We start from the raw sequence: 18,519 nt of genomic DNA, 5'->3' as shown, positions 1-18,519 counted from the left end.
AAGTTCTATTACTTATTAGTTGTATGGCCTTGGCTCATAATAAATATTCAATAAATGATTGAACAGCATGAAATTTGGTATCTAATGAGAATAGTCAGTGGAAGTACTGGGTAAAAATTACGTAAGATGCCATTTTTACCTGCAAATTATTTTCAGTCTAATATGAATAAACAAGCATAGCACATAAGTAAATGAAATTCAAGATAGAATACAGTGGATTCCGTAACAATTTTGTGGAAGGAAGAGAGTATATTTGTTCAGGGAAGTCCAGTGTTACTTATTAAAAAGCTAATGTTTTAATTGATAAGTAGCTTTCCCCGAAAGTTTTAAAGGGCAGAGGTTGTTTGACAAGAAAGGAAATTTTAAAAAGAGGGGTGAAGGAAAAGCAACGTTTACATGTTCAGGGAATAGAAAGATAACAAGGCATGTGTTGAGCATATCAAACTAATATAATAATACTTAATTTTTGAATTTTTGAAAACAAAAGTTTATGAACAAAGAAGTGATGCAGTCAAAGTTGTCCTTTAAGAAGACTGAAATGGTAATGATGTAATAGAAAATTATAGAAGAATTAATTTGGAAATATCAAGGAAGCTTTTATAATAGTAGAAACAGGACATAAAAAGGATCTGAACTAGGGAGGTGGCAGTGGGATTCAAAATACAGAATAAAAAAATTCCCAGGGTGGAATTTAACAAACTTTTGTAGAGTGAGGAAAAGAACAAGGGCATTAGACATGAAAAGCAAGATCTCTAGCCTAAATGAGAGTGAGGATGATAGTGCCATTAGTAAGGTACAATGATGGAGGAATTTATGTGGGGGAGATGGACAGAATTAACTTCTGACTTTTTAAACTGGATTTGCCTACAGAACATCTGAAAATAGTCCAAGAATTTGGAAATATAGATCTGGTCCTTTGAGGGAAGGATGGATTTGGGATCTGGGATCCATCTACAGTTAAGTTGTATAAATAGTTGACATGCCCAAAGGAAAAAGTTTTTGAAGAGAAATACTGCTGAGGACAGACTTTGGAAATGGTAGGAAACAAGAGAGATTGGTGAGAAAGGTGGGAGGCATGGTTATGAATGCTGCATAGAGGTCTCAAGTTATGAGCCTGAGGAAAAACTACTGGTTTTAACAGAGAAAGAACACATTGATGACTTTCAAAATAGCTTTTTCAGTGGCACAGAGCAAGGCACTGAGGAAAAAGTTAAACTCTGTAACACTTTTGGCAGTTATAAAAAAGGACCCCCAAGGTGCTTTGAAGGGACTACATGGTTGAGTGAGGGTTGGTTTGTTTAAATTTAGGACTCAGTAGACCTTTACTATGTTCATGAACAAAAAGGAGCCATTTAAGAAAACAATGAGACATTTTTAGCAGAGGGGACGGAGGCAAGATGGCAGAGTAAGAGGATGCAGAGTCCGTGTCTCCTCACAACTAGGGCACCTACCAGACACTGGTGGGGGACGTTGACACCCAAGGGGACAGGAGGAACCCCTGAGTGACTGGGTAGGACACGGGGGAGAGCAAGGGGGTAGGATAAGTGGAGGTGGGATGGGAGCAGTGCCCCTGAGGGCGGCTGGGGCAGGGGAGAGGTGCCGACACCTGGAGAGGCCCACTCACTGCAAGGGGATCAACAGGGATGGGGAGAGACCCTTGGGGGGATTGGAAGGGAATGTGGCTGGCATTTCCCCTGCCCAGTTGGGCCCCAGGGAGCCTGCTGTGGTCCCCAGGCCTGGTCCTCTGCCCTCTGAGGCCCCCTCTGGCCACGTGGGTCCTGGGGACATAGGAGGGAGGGTAAAGGAAGAGTAGAGGCCAACAGGGAGGGACCCTTGGGAATCAGAGGATCAGAGCGGGGGAACGAGGCTAGTGTTTCCCCTGCCCACTCGGTCCCTGGCAAGCCTGCTGAGGTCTCAGGCCTCATCCACCACACTCCGAGGCCAAAGGCACTCCAGGGACCCATCCCACCACGCTGAGCCTAGCCCTGCTCCCATCCCCACCAGGGCCTTTACTGGCCATGTGATTCTGGAGCCTAGACCCTGCTCCCCACCTAAACCCTGGCCCCCTAAGCCCCACCCCCATCTAAGCTCCTCACCCCCCACAACCAAGGCCTTTTCTGGCCCTTTATTTTTTTGTGGGGGGGCTATTGTGATTCTGTTTTACTTTCTGATTGTTTCATTGATATTTTAATTTTTTCTAATGTATCTGTTTTCTAATTTTTTGTTATGTTCTGCTTTTTATTTTCTTTTTGCCACACTGTGCGGCTTGCGGGATCTTGGTTCATGGGTCAGGGGGCTGGCCTGAACTCCTGCGATGGGAGCACTGCGTCCGAACCACTGGACTAACAGAGAACCTCAGACCCCAGGGAATATTAATCAATCAGAGTAAGGTCTCCTACAGGTCCTCATCTAGGTACCAAGATCTGGATCTACCCAACTGCCTGCAAACTCCAGTGCTGGAAGCTTCAGGCCAAACAACCAGTAAGACAGGAAACAGTCCCACCCATCAAAAAAAGTGAGATGACGAAAAAACATGTTAAACACGAAGAAGCAAGGTAAAAACCTACAAGACCAAATACATGAAAAGGAAATAGGCAACCTACCAGAAAAAGAATTCAGAGTAATGATAGTAAAGATGATCCAAAATCTTGGAAATAGAATAGAGGCACGGATCAAGAAAATACAAGAAATGTTTAACAACGTCCTAGAAGAACTAAAGAACAAAGAGATGAACAACACAATAACTGAAATGAAAAATACACCAGAAGGAATCAGTAGCAGAGTAACTGAGGCAGAAGAACGAATAAGTGAGATGGAACTTAGAATGGTGGAAATAACTGCTGAGGAGCAGAATGAAGAAAAGAGAATGAAAAGAATTGAGGACAGTCACAGAGACTTCTCGGACAACACTAAGTGCACCAACATTCGAATTATAGGGGTCCCAGAAGAAGAAGAGAAAAAGAAAGGTTCTGAGGAAATATTCAAACAGATTATAGTCGAAAGCTTCCCTAACATGGGAAAGGAAATAGCCACCCAAGTCCAGGAAGCACAGAGAGTCCCATACAGGATAATCACTAGGAGAAACACACCAAGACACATATTAATCAAACTAACAAAAATTAAATTCAAAGAAAAAAATACTAAAAGCAAGGGAAAGCCAAAAATTAACATACAAGGGAATCCCCATAAGGTTATCAGCTGATTTTTCAGCAGAAAATCTGCAGGACAGAAGGGAGTGGCAGGATATATTTAAAGTGATGAAAGGGAAAAACCTACAACCAAGATTACTCAGCAAGGATCTCATTCAGGTTTGATGGAGCAATTGAAAGCTTTACAGACAAACAAAAGCTAAGAGAATTCAGCACCACCACACCAGCTTTACAACAAATGCTAAAGGAACATCTCTAGGCGGGAAATGTAAGAGAAGAAAAAGACCCACAAAAACAAACCCAAAACAATTAAGAAAATACATATCAATAATTACCTTAAATGTAAATGGATTAAATGCTCCAACCAAAAGACACAGACTGGCTGAATGGATACAAAAACAAGACCCATATATATGCTGTCTACAAGAGACCCACTTCAGACTTAGGGATACATACAGACAGAAAGTGAGGGGATGGAAAAAGATATTCTATGCAAATAGAAACCAAAAGAAAGCTGGAGTAGCAATACTCATATCAGATAAAATAGACTTTAAAATAAAGACTGTTACAAGAGATAAGGAGGGACACTACGTAATGATCAAAGGGATCAATCCAAGAAGAAGACATAACAATTATAAATATTTATGCACCCAACATAAGAGCACCTCAATACATAGGGAAAATGCTAATAGCCATAAAAGGGGAAACTGACAGTAACACAATAATAGTGGGGGACTTTAACACCCCACTTACACCAATGGACAGATCATCCAAACAGAAAATAAATAAGGAAACACAATCTTTAAATGACACAATAGACCAGGTAGATTTAATTGATATTTAGAGGACATTCTACCCAGAAGTGGCAGAATATACTTTCTTCTCAAGTGCACATGGAACATTCTCCAGGATAGATCACATCTTGAGTGACAAATCAAGCCTTGGAAAATTTCAGAACATTGAAATCATATCAAGCATCTTTACTGACCACAATGCTACGAGATTGGAAATCAATTACAGGAAAAAAAAAACTGTAAAAAACACAAATGCATGGAGGCTAAACAGTGTATTACTAAATAACCAAGAGATCACTGAAGAAATCAAAGAGGAAATTAAAAATTACATAGAAACAAATGACAATAAAAACACGATGACCCAAAACCTATGGGACACAGCAAAAACAGTTCTAAAAAGGGAAGTTTATAGCAATTCAATCTTACCTCAAGAAACAAGAAAAATCTCAAACAATCTAACATTACACCTAAAGCAACTAGAGAAAGAAGAACAAAGAAATCCCAGGCAGTAGAAGGAGAGAAATCATAAAGATCAGAGCAGAAATAAATGAAATAGAAATGAAGGAAACAATAGCAAAGATCAATAAAACTAAAAGTTGGTTCTTTGAAAAGATAAACAAAATTGATAAACCTTTAGCCAGATTCATCAAGAAAAAAAGAAAGAGGATGCAAATCAATAAAATTAGAAATGAAAAAGGAGAAATCACAACTGACACTGCACAAATACAAAGGATTATACGAGACTATGACAACTATATGCCAATAAAATGGACAACCTAGAAGAAATGGACAAATTCTGGCAAAGGTACAATTTTCCAAGACTGAACCAGGAAGAATTAGAAAATATAAACAGACCTATCACAAGTAATGAAATTGAAATTGTAATTAAAAATCTTCCAACAAACAAAAGTCCAGGACCAGATGGTTTCACAGGTGAATTCTATCAAACATATACAGAAGAGCTAACACCTATCCTTCTCAACTCTTTCAAAAAATTGCAGAGGGGGGAACACTCCCAAATTTGTTCTACAAGGCCACCATCACCCTGATACCAAAACCAGACAAAGATACCACAAAAAAGAAAACTGATTTTGAAAGATTGGTTCAAGATAGCAGAGCAGAAGGATGTGCTCTCACTCCCTCTTGTGACAGCACCGGAATCACAACTAAACTGCTGAACAATCATCAACAGGAAGACACTGGAACTCACCAAAAAAGATACCCCACATCCAAAGACAAAGGAGAAGCCACAATGAGATGGTAGGAGGGGTGCAATCAGAATAAAATCAAATCCTGTAACTGCTGGGTGGGTGACTCACAAACTGGAGAATGCTCATACCACAGAAATCCACCCACTGGAGTGAAGGTTCTGAGCCCCATGTCAGGCTTCCCAACCTGGGGGTCTGGAAGCGGGAGGAGGAATTCCTAGAGAATCAGACTTTGAAAGCTAGCAGGATTTGATTGCAAGACTTTGACAGGACTGGGGGAAACAGAGACTCCACTCTTGGAGGGCACACACAGAGTAGCGTGCACATCGGGACCCAGGGGAATGAGCAGTGACCCCATAGAAGACTGAACCAGACTTACCTGCTAGTGTTGGAGGGTCTCCTGCAGAGGCGGGGGATGGCTGTGCCTCACCGTGAGGATAAGGACACTGGCAGCAAAAGTTCTGGGAAGTACTCGTTGGTGTGAGCCCTCCCAGAGTCCTCCATTAGCCCCATGAAACAGCTGGGTAGGCTCCAATGTTGGGTCACCTCAGGCCAAACAACCAACAGGGAGGGAACCCAGCCCAACCCATCAGCAGACAAGCAGATTAAAGTTTTACTGAGCTCTGCCCACCAGAGAAACACCCAGCTCTACCCACCACCAGTCCCTCCCATCAAGAAACTTGCTCAAGCCTCTTAGATAGCCTCATCCACCACAGGGCAGACAGCAGAAGCAAGAAGAACTACAATCCTGCAGCCTGTGGAACAAAAACCACATTCACAGAAAGACGAGATGAAAAGGCAGAGGGCTATGTACCAGATGAACAAACAAGATAAAACCCCAGAAAAACAACTAAATGAGGTCGAGATAGGCAACCTTCCAGAAAAAGAATTCAGAATAATGATAGTGAAGGTGATCCAGGACCTCGGGAAAAGACTGGAGGCAAAGATCTAGAAGATTCAAGAAATGTTTAACAAAGACACAGAAGAATTAAAGAACAAACAGAGATGGACAATACAATAACTGAAATGAAAAATATACTAGAAGGAATCAATAGCAGAATAACTGAGGCAGAAGAATGGATAAGTCACCTGGAAGACAGAATGGTGGAATTCACTGCTGCGGAACAGAATAAAGAAAAAAGAATGGAAAGAAATGAAGACAACCTAAGAGACCTCTGGGACAACATTAAACACACCAACATTTGCATTATAGGGGTCCCAGAAGGAGAAGAGAGAGAAAGGACCCAAGAAAATATTTGAAGAGATTATAGTCAAAAACTTCCCTAATATGGGAAAGGAAATAGCTACCCAAGTCTAGGAAGCGCAGTGAGTCCCATACAGGATAAACCCAAGGAGAAACATGCCGAGACACATAGTAATCAAATTGACAAAAATTAAAGACAAAAAAAATTACTGAAAGCAACAAGGGAAAAATGACAAATAACATACAAAGGAACTCCCATGAAGTTAACAGCTGATTTCTCAGCAGAAACTCTACAAGCCAGAAGGGAGTGGCATGATATATTTAAAGTGATGAAAGGGAAGAACCTACAACCAAGATTACTCTACCCGGCAAGGATCTCATTCAGATTTGACAGAGAAATCAAAAGCTGTACAGACAAGCAAAAGCTAAGAGAATTCAGCACCACCAAACCAGCTTTAAAACAAATGCTAAAGGAACTTCTCTAAGTGGGAAACACAAGAGAAGAAAAGGACCTACAAAAACCAGCCCGTAACAATTAAGACAATGGTCATAGGAACATACATATCGATAATTACCTTAAACATGAATGGATTAAATGCTCCAACCAAAAGACACAGGCTCGCTGAATAGATACAAAATCAAGACCCATATATATGCTGTCTATAAGAGACCCAATTTAGACCTAGGGACACATACAGACTGAAAGTAAGGGGATGGAAAAAGATATTCTATGCAAATGGAAATCAAAAGAAAGCTGGAGTAGCAATACTCATATCAGATAAAATAGGCTTTAAAATAAAGAATGTTACAAGAGACAAGGAAGGACGCTACATAATGATCAAGGGATCAATCCAAGAAGAAGATATAACAGTTATAACTATATATGCACCCAACATAGGAGCACCTCAATACATAAGGCTACTGTGAACAGCTATAAAAGAGGAAATTGACAGTAACACAAAAATAGTGGGGGACTTTAACTCCTCACTTACATCAATGGACAGATCATCCAAACAGAAAATTACTAAGGAAACACAAGCTTTAAATGACACAATAGACCAGATAGATTTAATTGATATTTATAGGACATTCCATCCAAAAACAGCAGATTACACTTTGTTCTCAAGTGCGCACAGAACATTTTCCAGGATAGATCACATCTTGGGTCACAAATCAAGCCTCAGTAAATTTAAGAAAATTGAAATCGTATCAAGGATCTTTTCTGACCACAACGCTATGAGATTAGAAATGAATTACAGGGAAAAAAACGTAAAAAACACAAACACATGGAGGCTAAACAATACACTACTAAATAACCGAGAGATCACTGAAGGAATCAAATAGGAAATTAAAAAATACCTAGAGATAAATGAGAATGAAAACACGACAATCCAAAACCTATGTGATGCAGCAAAAGCAGTTCTAAGAGGGATTTATAGCAATACAATCCTACCTCAAGAAACAAGAAAAATCTCAAATAAAAAATGTAACTTCACCCCTAAAGGAAATAGAGCAAGAAGAAAAAACCAAACCCAAAGTTAGTAGAAGGAAAGAAATCATAAATATCAGAGCAGAAATAAATGAAATAGAAACAAAGAAAACAATAGCAAAGATCAATAAAAATAAAAGCTGGTTCTTTGAGAAGATAAACAAAATTGATAAACCTTCAGCCACTCTCACCAAGAAAAAAGAGTGAGAGGACTCAAATCAATAAAGTTAGAATTGGAAAAGCAGAAGTTCCAACAGACACTGCAAAACACAAAGCATCATAAGAGACTACTACAAGCAACTCTATTCCAATAAAATGGACAACCTGGAAGAAATGGACAAACTCTTAGAAAGGTATAACCTTCCGAGACTGAATCAGGAAGAAATAGAAAATATGAACAGACCCATCACAAGCACTAAAATTGAAACCGTGATTAAAAATCTTCCAACAAACGAAAGTCCAGGACCAGATGGCTTCACAGGTGAATTGTGTCAAACATTTAGAGAAGAGCTAACACCCATCCTTCTCAAACTTCCAAAAAATTGCAGAGGAAGGAACACTCCCAAACTCATTCTACGAGGCCACCATCACCCTGATACCAAAACCAGACAAAGATACTACAAAAAAAGAAAATTACAAACCAATATCACTGATGAATATAGATGCAAAAATCCTCAACAAAATACTAGGAAACAGAATCCAACAACACATTATAAGGATCATAAACCATGATCAAGTGGGATTTATCCCAGGGATGCAAGGATTCTTTGATATACGCAAATCAATCAATGTGATACACCATATTAACAAATTGAAGAATAAAAACCATATGATCATCTCAGTAAATGCAGAAAAAGCTTTTGACAAAATTCAACACCAGTTTATGATAAAAAACTCTCCAGAAAGTGGGCATAGAGGGAAACTACCTCAACAAAATAAAGGCCATACATGACAAACCCACAGCAAACATCATTCTCAGTGGTGAAAAACTGAAAGCATTCCCTCTAAGATCAGGAACAAGACAAGGATGTCCACTCTCTCCACTGTTATTCAACATAGTTTTGGAAGTCCTAGCCACAGCAATCAGAGAAGGAAAAGAAATAAAAGGAATACAAATTGGAAAAGAAGTAAAACTGTCACTGTTTGCAGATGCCATGATACTATAAGATAATCCTAAAGATGCCACCAGAAAATCACTAATGAGCTAATCAATGAATTTTGTAAAGTTGCAGGATACAAAATTAATGCACAGAAATCTCTTGCATTCCTATACACTAATGATGAAAAACCTAAAAGAGAAATTAAGGAAACACTCCCATTTACCATTGCAACAAAACGAATAAAATACCTAGGAATAAACCTACCTAGGGAGACAAAAGACCTGTATGCAGAAAACTATAAGACACTGATGACAGAAATTAAAGATGATACCAACAGATGGAGAGATATACCATGTTCTTGGATTAGAAAAATCAATATTGTGAAAATGACTATACTACACAAAACAATCTACAAATTCAATACAATCCCTATCAAATTACCAATGGCATTTTTTTACAGAACTAGAACAAAAAATCTTAAAATTTGTATGGAGACACAAAAGACCCCAAATAGCCAAAGCAGTCTTTAGGGAAAAAAACGGAGCTGGAAGAATCAGACTCCCTGACTTCAAACTATACTACACAGCTACAGTAATCAAGACAGTATGGTACTGGCACAAAAACAGAAATATGTATCAATGGAACAGGATAGAAAGCCCAGAGATAAACCCACGCACCTATGGTCAACTAACCTCTGACAAAGGAGGTAAGGATATACAATGGAGAAAAGACAGTCTCTTCAATAAGTGGTGCTGGGAAAACTGGATAGCTACATGTAAAAGAATGAAATTAGAACACTCCCTAACACCATACACAAAAGTAAACTCAAAATGGATTAGAGACCTAAATGTAAGACTGGACACTATAAAACTCTTAGAGGAAAACATAGGAAGAACACTCTTTGACATAAATCACAGCAAGATATATTTTGATCTGCCTCTTAGAGTAATGGAAATAAAAACAAAAATAAATGGGACCTAATGAAATTTAAAAGCTTTAGCAAAGCAAAGGAAACAACAAACCAGAGAAAAAGACAACCGTCAGAATTGGAGAAAATATTTGCAAACGAATCAACGGACAAAGGATTAATCTCCAAAACATATAAACAGCTCACGCAGCTCAATATTAAAAAAACAAACAACCCAATCCAAAAATGGGCAGAAGACCTAAATAGACATTTCTCCAAAGAAGACATACAGATGGCCAAGAAGCACATGAAAAGCTGCTCAACATCACTAATTATTAGAGAAATGCAAATCAAAAATACAATGAGGTATCACCTCACACTGGTCAGAATGGGCATCATCAGACAATCTACAAACAACAAATGCTGGAGAGGGTGTGCAGAAAAGGGAACGCTTTTGTACTGTTGGCAGTAGTGTAAATTGATACAGCCACTATGGAGAACAATATGGAGGTTCCTTAAAAACTAAAAATAGAACTACCTCTGACCCAGCAATCCCACAACTGGGCATATACCCAGAGAAAACTGTAATTCAAAAAGACACATGCACCCCAATGTTCACTGCAGCACTATTTACAATAGCCAGGTCATGAAAGCAACCTAAATGCCTGTCGACAGACAAATGGATCAAGAAGATGTGGTACATATATACAATGAAATATTACTCAGCCATAAAAAGGAACGAAATTGGGTCATTTGTAGAGACGTGGATGGATCTAGAGACTGTCCTACACAGTAAACTAAGAAGGAGAAGAACAAATATCATATATTAACGTGTATATGTGGAACCTAGAAAAATGGTACTGATGAAGTGGTTTGCAGGGCAGAAATAGAGACACAGATGTAGAGAATGGACATGTGGATATGGAGGGGAAGGGCAGGGTGGGACGAATTGGGAGATTAGGATTGACATATATATACTACCATGTGTAAAACAGATAGCTAATGGGAACCTGCCATAAAGCACAGGAAGCTCAGCTCAGCTCAGTGCTCTGTGATGACGTAGATGGGTGGGATGCCGGGGCATGAGAGGTCCAAGAGGGAGGGGATGTATGTACCCATATTATCTGATTTTCTTCATTGTACAGCAGAAACTAACACAAAATTGTAAAGCAATTATACCCCAATTAAAGAAAAAACAATGAGATTGGGGGAATGCAGTGAGGAATTGACTTCAGAGCCCACCAATTAGGTATTTACTTGCCATTATGTAATTTGGTTTCCATGTCAACCCTCTCTGATTCATCGTTCAATTCTAAGTTAAGCTGCTCTCTGATAATGGAATGATGTACTTTCCTTATAATGGTTTAAGAATGTTTAAACAGAACTTAAGGATTTAAAAAAGAAATATAAAATGATTTCATGATCAGACATTAGTAAACTTCCATGAAAGAATAATTCCTGAAGCAACAGACAAGATGGTAAGTGAAAGATCCTCCAAAGTATGTAAATCATTGATGAATTTGTCCTGGGGTAAATTTTAAATTGAATTTAAAATGTTATTTACTTAAAGTTAACACCCACTGCTAGTATGGTTGTTTTGAAGTGGACACCCATATGTACTATTAGCAATCTTGCACTTTGATTTCTTCCTTTTAGAAAAGTACTATTGTAATATATTTCAAGAGCCCGAAAAATGCTTATACCCACTTATTCCCAATATTGGATAGTTTATCCTAAGGAAACAGTTTGAGAGAAGAATAAACTTTAAAAGATCTATACAGGTATAACAGTAAGTGTAACAGGGAACCATGGAGTAACCCAAACATTTAGCTTTAGTGTCTAACCCAAATACCCAACTCGAATGACTAATTAACACATCAGTGGGAATTAGTATTTATGCAGCCTTTAAGAAAAGTATAATTAGAACAACTCTGTAAAAACTTGGAATATATTGAACAAAGTTTAAATATAAAAACTTGTACACTCATTACGGGTAAAGTGAAAATCTATATGCATATGGACAAACTGGAAAGTAGTAATTCCAAAATAACACTGCTTGTGTGGGGATGGGGGATAATGGAGAATTATGGGTTGTTTTTCCCCTCAATTTTTATCTAATACACCATTTTTTGTAATTGAAAAAAAAAAGAAAAAGTATTACTGCTTGGATTTGTGTTATTTCCTGTTACGGAAGTAGGTTGTAGTAACTTATTTATTGACATGTTCAACTGAATTGTGTTAATTAATTCAGAACATCTCCTGGACATGGAGGTTTTGCTTTTTAATCCAGAACCCTTCACTATAATAGAACTGAACCAGGGAAGGTAGCTTTGTGAATCAAAATGACTGTGTGGCTGCAAGAAAACTTGTAAAATTGTAGTCAACCAGCTTGATGTTTCCCTTGTTTTATTTCTCATTCAAAAATATTTCAGAATTTTAGAAGTTTTACTATCATTAATCATATTGTACTGTTCTGGTGACATCTATTCAAAACTTAGTTTTTTGATATTCATATTACAAACTAAAATGTGAATTATTTTATTGCATAACTTATATAATATGCTCCCCATTCTGAATTTGTTAAGGAAGACAGAATTTTCTTCTTGATACCTCAATATACATAATGGGTACTAACTGTACCATTTTATATAAAATTAATTATTATTATTGTTTTTTTCGGTACGCGGGCCTCTCACTGCCGTGGCCTCTCCCGCCGTGGGGCACAGGCTCCGGACGCGCAGGCCCAGCGGCCATGGCTCACGGGCTCAGCCTCTCCACGGCACGTGGGATCCTCCCGGACCGGGGCACGAACCCGCGTCCCCTGCATCGGCAGGCGGACTCCCAACCACTGTGCCACCAGGGAAGCCCCTAAAATTAATTTTTTATAACACAACTTTATTGAGATATAATTGGCATAGAGCTGCACATGTTATATGGGATAAGTAAACATTCTGTGATTTCAGTACTTTGAAATTTGTTAAGATTTGCTTCATGCACCAATATGTGATCTAACTAGTATATGTTATGTGTGGGCTTAAAAAGAATATGTCTCATGCAGTTGTTGGATGCAGTATTTAGTATTCTATACATGTCTGATTAGATTGAGTTTCTTCAAATCTAATATATCCTTAATTATTCTTTGTCCTCTTTTCTATCAGTTACTGAGAGAGAGAGAGAGAGAGAGAGAGATGTTCAAATCTGACAGTGATTGTGGATTTGTCTACTTTTTAAAAATGTGTGTGTGTGTGTGTGTGTGTATATATTTTATGTATATAAAATGGAAAATTAGCCATAAAGAATGAAATCTTGCCATTTGGACAACATGGATGGACCTAGAGGGTATTACGATAAGTGAAATAAGTCAAACAAAGACAAATATTGTATAATTTCACTTATATGTGGAATCCAAAAGATGAGTCATACTGGATTAGAGCGGGCCCTTAATCCAATGACTGATACTTTTATGAGAGAAAAGAGAGGAAAACTTGTACATATGAACATAGGGAAGAAAGCCACGTGGCAATAGAGGCAGAGATTGGAACGATGGCAGGTATATAAGCCAAGGAACACTAAGGATTGCCAGGAGCAAACCAGAAGCTGAGAGAGGCAAAGAAGGATTCTTCCCAAGAGCCTTCAGTGGAAGCATGACTCTGCCAACACTTTGATTTCAGACTTCTAGCCTCCAGAACTGTGAGAGAATATATTTATGTTCTTTTAAGCCACCAATTTATAGCGATTTGTTATGACAGCATTTCTGACCTCTAAATATTGTGGTGCTCCATGACTTAGTTCTGGGATGTCTGCTTTTCTCACTCTACTCTATCACCCTAGGTGAGTTCATCTATTACCATGCTTTAAATACTAGCAATATATTGATATCTCTCAAATTTATATTTCCATACCTGATTTCCCCCTTAAAGACAGGCTGGATATAAATAGATAACATATCCAACTACTTTATCCTCACTTGCATATTTAAGAGACATATCAAATTTATTTTATTCCCTCTCCTCCCAACTCTTCCTCTCTCAATAAATGATACTAATATCCATGCAGATACTTAAGTCAAAAATCTATCATCATTGATCTCTCCCTCTTCATCATCCCATATCTTAGCAAGTCCTCTCAAGTTTTCCTCCATACATATCTCAAATTTGCCCATATCTCTCCAGCTCCATTGCCAACACCCTATTCCAAGTCATCGTTATCTCTACGTTGGACTAGTGCTAGCCTTCTAATTGGTCTTCCTGCCTTTGCTCATGCACCCACACCATTCACATACAACCATGTCAATTTTTAAAAAGATGTAAATCAGGCCATGCCACTCTTTGCAGAAAGTCACTAACTGGCTTTGCATTGCATGGAAAATAAAATTCAAACCTACCTCTGTGGCATACAAGACCCTGTAAGCATGGGCTGCCCTCCGCTTCTCCCATCTTCTTGGACTATAATGCTCCAGACACACTGGACTCCTTTTTGATCCCTGAACACACTAAGTTCTTCCTCACTTCAGGCAGGCCTTTGCACTTTACCATGGACTGAATATTTGTGTCCCCCACTCCCTAAATTCATATACTGAAACCTAATCCCCAATGTGATGGTATTTGGAGGTGGGACTTTTGGACAGTGATTAGGTCATGAGGTTGGAGCCCTCATGAATAGAATTAGTGCCCTTATAAGAGTCACAAGAGAGTTTGCTTCCCCTCTGTGCTGCTGTGTAGGACACAGCATGAAAGCCATCTATGAACCAGAAAGTGGGTCTTCACCAGACGCTGAATCTACCAGCACATTAATCTTGGACTTCTTAGTCTCCAGTACTATAAGAAATAAATTTCTGTTGTTTAAGCCATGCAGGCTATGGTGTTTTTCTTATAGCAGCCAGAACGGACTAAGACACACTTGATGCTCTCTCTCCTTATGGTGCTCTTTTCTCAATTCTCAATATCTAGCTCCTTCTCATACTTCAGGTTTCAGTTCAAATGTCATCTCAGAGAGGCCTTTCCTGACTATTCTGTTTGAAGTAACTCTTACTAGTTACTCCCTATTACATCTTAACACTAAAAAAATTCTGGCACTTAATATCCAAAATTATCTTATTTTTATAGTTTTGTTTTTCTTGTTTGTTTTTACTATAAGGTAAGTTCTATGAGAGCTAGGGTTATGCCTTTTGGTAATACTGTATCCACAGTACTTTGTGCGTGGTGTGTCATGGATTCTTAATACAAATATCTTAATGAATGATGAATGAATCCAGCAAGTCTTCAGGTCATGAAACATTCTAGATATTTATTTACAATGAGATATGAGTAATTATTTGAGGCTAATTTAAAATCTTTGTCATATAAAAAAGAAACCACCATAACCAAGTCTTCATAATCTAGCAACCACTAGAACCAGAGACTACTAAAATGTTGAATAAATCTTAAGAACATATGCAACCTACTCAATTTACAGATGAGGAAACTGAGACCCAGAGTTACAGCATGTGTATTGGTAGAAATATACAGAATATTCCCCCTTTGGAGAACCTCTTTCTGCACAAACAAATGCCACTTTTAACAAAGACTATCTCTCCCTTTGCTCACTATGTTAGCCCATAAAAGGCTATAAGCTTTAGTAATTTAATAAGCAAGATGATACAAATTGCTTACATCACAGTGGTTTGAATTCAGAAAAACATGCTATTAGATACTCAAAAGTTTGAGGGGCTTAACTGCACAGGGAGAGTCAAGCCCATAAATATAGTGGCTCTCACTATGAGCTGCTAGTGCATCCAGTTAGCCTGAAATAGAGGGTTCTATGGCCCTCTTCTGGGCAGTTTGAATGAACAAAGTCACATACCTTGGTATGTATTAAACATGCTCTAACTCAGTGAATAAATGTCCCTCTCTGACTTCCTTAGATGCTCCTCCCTCACCTCTAGGTTGATGGTATGATACCTTTCCTCCAGCTCTTCCCACCATCCAAGTATACCATATCTGCCTGGAGTGGTGAGAGCTTTCCTTCCCTTTACCCTGAGCTAGAGATCTTCATCTTGACTCCCCACTGAGACGACAGAAGACAAGATTATGGATAAGTTTATATTCTATATGAAATGGCTCACTAGAAGAATGAAAAGGATCTGCTCTCACCTGTGGAGCCAGGATATTACTAGTTTTTAATTAGAATAAACAGTGACTTACATAAGATCTCTCAGTGACTAAATAATGGAGCCAGGTACTAGAATTCTGAATGCAGTTCCATTCTACTATATCTGTTTCTCAAACTGGTTTGCAGATCAAATGCATTAGATTTAACTGGTGGCGCTTGTTAAAAAACATGTAATTTTGGAGGTGGGTCTGGGTATCTAAAGTTTCAATGAACTTCCCAAGAAATGCTTATGCATGTTAAAATCTGATAATCACTATACTAGCACTGCTTTTTCTGATATGTATATTAAAGTAGTCATTTCCATTTGAGCTTTCAAAGTACTTCTTAAGTATCATTAAGTTCACAAAACTTCAATTTCACCTATAAAATTCATCTTGATTTCTTTATCTGTAAATTAAAAGTTTTATTAGATAAGCCCTAAAATCCTTTTAAGGTATAAAAGTAAATGTTCTTCACAGAACTCTTGAAACTACAGAATGCACATTTAGTATTTAAACAGTGACTATCAAGATATACTGATACCAAATGATTGAAAATTACCATTATCAAGTGATGGAAAAGCACTTCAAAGTTTAAAGAATAAGTTATTTACAAAAGTTACCAGCTGTCTACAGATATATCAGATGTATAACACTCTTGGATGAAGCAAATAGTATTGTTTGTTATAACATCTCTTAAGTAATGAACTTTATGTACAATAGAAGCCTATTTTAAAGGAGTCTCATTTGAGCTAGAATTGCTTTCAGTGGGGCATTGTGAATAAGGTGAACTCCAACTGAAGAACCACATTCCTGATATACAAAGGGGAAGAAAGATTTAAAACTATAGAAAGAAAATATTTAAAAAATAAGTTACCACAGATACTTTCTTTTAAAAACTGACTTTTTTTTTGCTTTCAGCAACTGACCTATTGTACCTTGTGTAGAAAATGTCAAGTATCTCTAGTGTGACTTTTTAAAAAAATTTTAAATTTTATTCATTTATTTTTCTTTTTGGCCACACTGTGCAGCATGCAGGATCTTAGTACCCCAACCAGGGATCGAACCCACACCCCTACCATGGAAGCCTGTAGTCTTAACCACTGGACCACCAGGGTAGTCCCTAGTCTGAATTTTTTTTTTGGTTGCGCTGGGTCTTAGTTGCTGCACATGGGCTCCTTAGTTGTGGCATGTGAACTCTTAGTTGTGGCATGCATGTGGGATCTAGTTCCCTGATCAGGAATCGAACCCAGGCCCCCTGCATTGGGAGCGCAGAGTCTTAACTGCTGCGCCACCAGGGAAGTCCCTAGTCTGACTTCTTAAATGTGATATTTATCACCTAAAAATGAAGCACTTTACTAATGTCACCAAGATTTATCTGAGAGAACATCAGGTACCAAATTTGCAGCAGTCAAGGCAACTCAAAACAGAAAAGTGTGGTTGATCCAGATCAAAAGAGCAAAATGAAATCCAAGTGCAGGAGTAATCGTACTAATTTTCAAGCAATTTTAACCTCCTACAGCAAGGAGAACAAGGCTGGATATAACCTGTCAGTTCTTCTAAGTGTCCTACAAATCTGTCAGTTTATAGACTAGGAAAATTTTTTCTTCTCACTTCTAAGTAATAGTTGGAATTCAAAACTTATCTGAACTAATCAGCATTAACAATATCAATATCCAACATCCAATAAAAAATCATTAGTCATGTTTAGGAAGCAGCAAAATGTTACACATAATTAAAAGGAAAATCAGTCAATAGAAACAGATTCAGAATGGCAGAGATAATGGAACTGGCAACAAGGATGTTAAAACAGCTATGATACATATGTTTATTCAAAGAAAAACATGAACATGAGAGAAATTGAAAACATTAAAAAAAGAACCAAATAGAATTTCTAGAGATGAAAAGTATAATATCTGAAAAAAAATTTTAATTGACTGTATGGGATTAATGCAGATTAGACACTGCTAAAGAAAGTATTCGAACTTCCCTGATGGCGCAGTGGTTAAGTATCCACCTGCCAATGCAGGGGACACAGGTTCAGTCCCTAGTCCGGGAAGATCCCACATGCTGAGGAGTAAATAAGCCCGTGTACCACAACTACTGAGCCTGCACTCTAGAACCCCTGAGCCACAACTACTGAGCCCTCATGCCACAACTACTGAAGCCCACGTGCCTAGAGCCCGTGCTCCACAACAAGAGAAGCCACCACAATGAGAAGCCTGTGCAACGTGACGACAAGTAGCTCCCACTCACCACAACTAGAGAAAGCCCACGTGCAGCAACGAAAACCCAAAGCAGCCATAAATAAATAAATAAACAGGGACTTCCCTGGTGGCACAATGATTAAGAATCTGCCTGTTAATTCACGGGACACGGGTTTAAGCCCTGGTCTGGAAGATCCCACATGTCGCGGAGCAACTAAGCCTGTGCACCACAACTACTGAGCCTGCACTCTAGAGCCCATGAGCCACAACTACTGAGCCCACGTGCAACAACCACTGAAGCCCACATGCTCTAGGGCCTGTGCTTTGCAACAA

The 18,519-nt window shown here is 38.4% G+C and overlaps 1 long non-coding RNA gene across 1 annotated transcript in view; it reads right to left on the bottom strand.

The window, feature by feature from the left end:
- The window catches only part of LOC137227985 (uncharacterized), a 45,921-nt gene that overhangs the window by 3,651 nt on the left and 23,751 nt on the right, over positions 1-18,519 (bottom strand). The window lies entirely within an intron of this gene.

The sequence above is a fragment of the Pseudorca crassidens genome, chromosome 7 (assembly GCF_039906515.1).
Source record: "Pseudorca crassidens isolate mPseCra1 chromosome 7, mPseCra1.hap1, whole genome shotgun sequence".
Taxonomy (NCBI): Eukaryota; Metazoa; Chordata; class Mammalia; order Artiodactyla; family Delphinidae; genus Pseudorca; species Pseudorca crassidens.
Note: the sequence above shows the minus strand (reverse complement) of the source record. Positions and strands in the feature narration are given on the sequence as shown.